The following is a 7,487-nucleotide window of genomic DNA, read 5'->3' on the forward strand; positions in this document are numbered from 1 at the left end:
GTTAATCATTATCCATGATTAAATTGATTTTTTGGGGGAAAAAATGTAAACAAAGAAATTTACCGGTTAATATTTCGGAAAATGATTAAAAAACATGTATTATTCGTAAAATTTGAGCTTTTTATCGAAAAAAACGTCGTTTTTCCGATTAATTTTACAAATTTATCAAAAAATTAATCGGATAATACAGAAATATAAATTACTTGATCAAAACATTTTACGAATAATTTTGAGAGCTTTATCTATTGAATAAAAGTTAACCATCCCCGACCTCTATGTGTTGGTAGTTTAATAATAATAATAATAATAATAATAATAAAAATAAAAATAATAATAATAATAATAATAATAATCAGCTAGGCTAATACCGAAGGCACCACCTTAGGCCTAAGTCATCGAGCGACTTTTAAAGCCATTAGTTCATGTGGCCGGGTTACAATGCGTAGGAGGGTGGTGGCAAGCCCTTCATGCCATGCAAGCCAGCAGCTCCCTACACTAACTATTACCGTTTCTATGGTTCGTTCGAGCTTTTGGTTAGTCAGTAACGGCTGGCGAAGAGAAAGCGACCCGCGGAACAGAGGGAAACCGGACCATGGTTCGCGTAAGAAAATCACGAATGACGCCGAAATGGCTCATTATCTTACTTAAAATTTTTTTTTATCTAGTTAAGTTAACTGAAGTCATTGGGTCAAAATTTAATTCCCCTTATGTAGTGAAAACTAACTTCCCTTACGTAATCGCGTTGTCCGACAGCCTTGCAATAGGTCTTTCTATAAAATACGAGAGGTCACGTGATTACGTTAGATTTATCGTTCTGTTAAAGTTAGAGAGCGCGCCCAAATTATAAAGCGGCCGCTCTATGAAATAAAGCTTTTATACATGTACTTGTATATATTATTTTATCGAAATAAATAAATCATTCTACGTCGTCACCAGAACAATATCTTCGGGGAGTCATTGGACATATTTTCCATAACTTTTTCAATAAACTGGAAATCGTTTTTTCTACAAAATAAAAATATTAAGAATTATTTCCCCAAAAATAAATATTTTTACTTTTTTAAGGGAGAGGGACACTTTAATTTCTTATTTCTGCCCGGTTTGAGCACGGACTTTACTATAAGGGGACGGTTTTGGCCCGGTTCTATGAATTGTCTGTTTGTCGGGAGGGTCGCAAAGAAGGGGAAAAACACTTTTTTAGATCTTCAAGGTCAGTTCGATGAAAAATTAAATGGTAACCAGTTAGTCAACGCTATGTACAAAACGAATATATTAATGTTGTTAGTTATTTTAAAAATGTATGTTTTGTTTATTTAGACGAGGTAAATCAAGTGTTTTTTACTCGCTTTTAGTATTAATTAGTAGATCAAATATTGAAGAAACTCTCGATACTCTACAGCTCATGGTTAGTGTAGAATTTCATTATTTTATTGCATAATTATAATATTTCTTAATATTTTATTGCATAATTATAATATTTCTTAATATTTTATTGCATAATTATAATATTTCTTAATAATTTTAGTATCAAAATGTGGATCCGTCACCAGTGGCGGCGCTAGGGGGTAGGCAAGGTAGGCCACTGCCTACCTTAAAATTTTGAGTGGCCCCAAAATCACCCTATAAGGGGCCCCAAATTGATCTAGAAAGGGTCTCAAAATCGTCCCAAGAGATAAATAACAATGAAATTATTGTCGATAATGTATTTAGAAATTAAATAAAACCAGTTCTGTTATATTTGGACTCGTTTTACTGTTGTTAGAACTTTTTTGTTCGTCATGTACATCACTGCTTTATTTTATTGAAGCATTTCGTTGAGAAAAGGGGGGTCCAGGTCGGGGGCCATTTATTTGGTTTGCCTACCCTCAGTGGCGCCGCCAGCAATAGGCACGAGGAGGCCTACGTGGAAAACTAGAGGGGGCCCCAAATTTATTAAAAAAGGGGGCCCTATTTTTTCATATTGGTAAATTTTCCGTAGCCGAATTAATAGAGAAATTGCTGAAATATTTCAAACTTGTGACTATCAACTATTGCACATATTTTATGGTTTTATATTTACTCCATTTAAAAAGGATAATACCCATTGTATAATACCAGGGGGTAAGCGCGTAAGCAAAAACGCAACAGGTGCCTCACGCGGCTGTCACTTCTCCTCCCGCTGAGGGAGAGTTACGCGCGTGGCTACTGATAGTTTCGAATGGGTAGGTAATTAGCCCTAAAATAGTTTTTTTCCTGCTTCGTGGGTGCGTGCTTGCAGCAGCCTACTTCCAGGGGGTAGTAGGTCAAACTTTGAAGCCCTCTAGCGCTCCTTAACTTGTCGCAGAGAAACGCGACGATAAATTTCTGTACTGACAATTGAATCACCCTGTATATAAGTTGATAAAGTAACTTTGTTATTTATAGTTGTAGTATAGTTTCAGTCTTTCAGATGGTTACTCATACCAGCGAAAACACATTTTTAAATTCGAAAATAACTATATAGCTAATGGTTGATTCAGTTTCAACTTATTTCTCAAGGTAATTTTTGAATGTCTTTGAAGACATGGTTCAAAACTACTTTGACGAGAAAGTGGTGATTAGCAAATTTCCTATTGAAACCTAGTTTCTAAACCCAATGGATCGCGAGATAATGTTTTCACACCTTAAACCACGTCTTCAAGGTCATCCAATTTTACAAACTTGAAAAACTCCGTACATAATGAGTTTGTCTAGCAAATTTCGATGTAACACGAATTGGTTTCGAGTTATGTGCGTTTTCTCTAAATTTTCATTTTAACGACCTTTGTGATTTTGAAAAACAGTTCCTCGACTCCCTATTGGTCAAATTCGATCGAATCAAAGCTACAATGTGACGTACGTGGAACACTTTTCTAATTGGAACCAACTTTCTAGAGGTCGGGGATGGTTAATTTTTATTCAATAGATAAAGCTCTCAAAACTATTCGTAAAACGTTTTGATCAAGTAATTTATATTTCTGTATTATCCAATTAATTTTTTGATAAATTTGTAAAACTAATCGGAACAAGTTGGCAAGCCAAAATATACCTCTGCTCGAAAGAGTTTTTAATTTTCAGTGAAGCGTAACCGTATCCGTGGTTCTGCGGTAGAACGCTCACCTGTCGTTTCAAGAGAGCTCGGGTTCGAATCCCGGCCGATTAAAAAATTATACTACACCCAATGACAAAAAGAGGGCGCTTTTGGAAAAACTTTTTGCCTGATTTTAAGAAACTGGGTACGCAGTGATTACCCTTTGCCCCGAAAATGCGTTCGCAGGCCTGACAGACAGACAGACAGACATACCCACCCACCCACAGACAGACAGACAGACGCGGTGGTTGTATAACCCCTCCTAGGGTACAAAGTTCCCTCGGAGAGGTAAAAACGACGTTTTTTCGATAAAAAGCTCAAATTTTACGAGTAATACATAATCATTTTCCGAAATATTAACCAGTAAATTTCTTGGTTTAAATTTCTTCCCCGAAAAAAAAACCGACCTCTACAACTTTCTAACACTTACGGTTCTCACGTTTGTTTTTGGATGACCTTGAAGAAATGGTTCAAGGTCATTGAAATTTTTAAACTAAAGACCCTCAATCCTGATGAGGATGTGTAGCAAATTTCAGTACTCTAACACGAGTATCTTTAGAGTTATCAGCTCCCGAACCTCGCTTTCGACACGTTATCAACTTAACGACTTTCTTGTTTTTAATCTAGCATTTATCGGCTTCCTATTAGTCAAATCCGATCAAGTCAAAGCTATTTGTACTTAAAAAGCCACGTGAAACACTTTTCTAATTGAAACCAACTTTGTAACTAGTGCTTTAAACCGAAATCGGATCTCTGATTGACAAACTGAACTTATCAGATTTTTTTGCGTCACTTCAGATGAGAGACATTTCTTCGCGCGAGCCCGCATTTGCCGAGCCGCGGGTTATTTTTATTCGTAGTCTAATGACACAATGGCAAGTGCTGTGGTCGAGACGTCAGTGATTCAAGTTCATCAACCGCCTGAACGATGCTATAGAAGCGAAGTCTGGAAACATTTCAGGCTGGAACGCGTACTTCTAAGCGATGGTACAATTAAGGACTTTGCCAAATGTAGTTTTAAAACCATAAAAAGTAATATTTGCGCAAAGTTGAGTTGTTTTATATTGTCATTAAGTTTAGATTAATACCTTCCATTTTAAACAGAGGCAAGTACGCCCAGGATCAAAAGGCCAATAAGAGTACTGGTAACATGCGCACACATTTACTAAAAAAACACTCGGATAAACTGTACATTTGTTGGGGGTTGGACGTCGACGGAAACGACGAAGACGTTTCAACATTGGGAAGAATGGTTCCTACTTCACATCAGGTATGTTTTCAACTTGAAAGCACGCGAGAGAAACCAATACTTGATAATATTTCATTTTGAGGTATCAAAGTGAAATATACAAAAGTCAGTGCGTCGGGTGTCGATCTCGAAAAGCTATAAAAAAGTGACCCTCCTAAAATTATTTGGGTACGCCATTGCGAAAAGTGTTTTAAGGGGGCACATCTTTGAGTTACCGTACCGGGTGCCCAACCGTAATGACGCCACTGACGCAACTAACACGTTTCCGTCGAGTATTTTCAATGTTTTTTTCCCCCACAGAAATCAAAAATTGCGGATGTCCAGAATCCACGGATGAAACTCTTACGATTTATCGTATTGTCTGACCAATCATTTCGGGTTGTTGAGAAGGAGAGTTTTCGAGAATTATTAAAATGTTTGAACCCCGCGGTTTCTGACGCTTGCTTGAACGTGACGGGGGCGACGATAAAGAATGACGTACATAAAGCTTACACGATGGAGATGGACAACGTAAAATACCTTCTTAAAGTAGGTGTAAACATATTTAATTATAATCTTAACGATTGGCAAAAAAGCCAGTAACTTGGACTAGGGCGTTCCTGGTCAACTGTCTTTCACTCATGACTGCTGGACATCAAAAAACATGCTACCGTTTATTGCCGTAACAGGTCATTGGATTGGTAGTCTTTGGGAGGTCCACGACTTGCTGGTAGGATTTTTGCATTTCCCTGGGAGCCATACGGAAAAAAATATTTGTGACAGTTTCGTGAGGCTCTTAAAGGAAAGATAGATATGGTCATATGCAGTCGTAAATATATGTACTAAACATCTTGTTCTTATTAAATAGGTTCTCGGTGTCACCATGGATAATGCTTCAAATAATGATACTTTCACTAAATAACTTGAAAGCGTGAAAGACGAAACAGGTTTTCAATTTTCATCTAACACCCGCGGTCGATGCTTGGCCCATGTATTAAATATCGCAGTTCAAGAACTGTTAAGAACTTTACAATCCGAAGCGAAACACGGGGAAGATGACTTTGTCGACCTACTTTCAGACACTACGACTGACGCGAATGAAACGTCAGTAAGTGCTTCAATCGGCAAGGTACTTATATGAGTCGCTTTGGAAAGTAAATATCCATGTCTTACAATTATAACTCGTAGTTAAGACGTATAGTGGTGATAATAAGGTTGTCAACGCAAAAGCGCGAGAAACTTTTGGAATTTAACTTGGCGTACGGGCTGCCGGACAACAAGTTAATATTAGATGTAAGGACCAGGTAGTGTTCGACTTACGCAATGATACGTAAAGGCCATTTGCATAAGCAGGCAAGTAACGGCTCAGGGCTAGTAGGCAAATACCTAGGTGAATCTTGAAAGACATGTTCAAAGGTCTGAAGAATATTGTTCCTAAGCTTTCCCTGAGCTTCTGTGATATATTTAGTCTTACTAGGTCTTAAAGGGTGTATAATATTTTCGGAATTTGGAAGTAAAACCACATCTTCCCCGCGAGACGAGCGTAGAAGATTTACGTGTGAATCAGCGCCATAGTGGCTGCAGTGTATTTGTTTTTAAAATTATTTTCCCTGCTGGTGATACTGTCTTTAAGAAGATAGAATACGCCCAAACTAATGAATTGTGACCGTCCCATATATAGTCCTTACAAGTTGCGACAAAGATCTCCAAAAGTACCATCTGGACGATGGCGACTGGATACGCTAAGAATCATTAATGGCTATTTTAAAAGTAACCTTACTTACGATGATCGTTCAGGACTTTGACACCGCAACAAACCGTATCTCGCTATCGAAATACTGCACAATATCTTTGGTAATGCCAATATACGTGTGGATAATGGAGAAGTTGGACCGACAAATCGGCAACTCAACGGGTAGAATTAAAGTAGTTTGCTCAAGTGTGAGGGACAAATTGGAAAAATACTTCAAGCTCTCTCAAAGCACTGTTTACTGGGTGTCTATGGATAAGATGACCTTATATTAAAATAATCTATTTTTTTTCACCATGGTAACTTACTGTTGTTTTTCCATTGTTAATTTAGTTTTAAATCCTACTCTTAAAATGGAATTTGCCAAATAACACTTTGACAAGAACACGTGCAAGAATATAAAGAATAATGTCATGTCTGTTTACACCGCTCACTATGAAGAACAGTTGCCTAGTTTCGAAACTACACCAAACTCTTTAGAAGACGAGTTCTTAGCCTTCTACCCTGAAAGACAAAGAAAAGCTAATAAAGGAGCTGAATTGCTTCAATATTTAAAAACCGACGTTGTTCCACCTCACACTAATATACTTCAATGGTGGAAGGTAAATAGAAACTCGTCTACTTTGGTATTTGTTTACTAAACTACCTTATTGATTATCTACTTGAAGGTTCATGAAACGGAGTACAAGACTGTAGCCAGAATGGCGTGGGATTTTCTTTCTATTCCTGGTTCATCCGTTCCTCCAGAAAGAATATTCTCTTAAGGAGCGGATTTGGTTTCAACAAAACGTTGCTCTTTAAGGCCAGAAACTATATGCTCGGCCATGTGTCTTAAAGACTGGTGGACCATGGTTGACAAAAATTGAAAAAAATATAATGTATTATTGATTCAATAAAAATGAAACGATTAGTACGTTTAACCTGGTAATTGTTTTATTTTGAATCGTTCTATTCTTAAAGGCTAGGCTAGAACGGGACCCAAGTGTCCGGTATTATAACGATTATAAGTATAATATTAATTTCTATAAAACTGGAGTTATCTATTCGGATATCTTTTTAATGTCACATATATAAACTAAAAAAAGCTATCAGTTATCGCTAGCGGATGATTAAAAGTTACCGGATCAGATCAGATGTAATATCTGAAAATTAATCGAAAATTAATCGAAATTAAATCTAACAGTTTACAATTCGTAGAACCAGATATCTGTGTCGGATATCAGATATACCTCAAAAGATCATAATTTTAAGCACTATTTGTAACACTTACGGTTAATAATAAATAATAATAATAATGACCTTGAAGACATCCACTGTAGCAAATTAGAGTCTGGCCGACGTCGGCAAAAGGTACTAAACACTAAGGTCGGCCGACCATTGGATTGTGGGTCGAAATGTCCTAGGGGTAAAAGGGTCGGCCG

This window comes from Leiobunum rupestre, chromosome 4, assembly GCF_980474605.1.
Source record: "Leiobunum rupestre chromosome 4, qqLeiRupe1.1.hap1, whole genome shotgun sequence".
NCBI classification, from domain to species: Eukaryota; Metazoa; Arthropoda; class Arachnida; order Opiliones; family Sclerosomatidae; genus Leiobunum; species Leiobunum rupestre.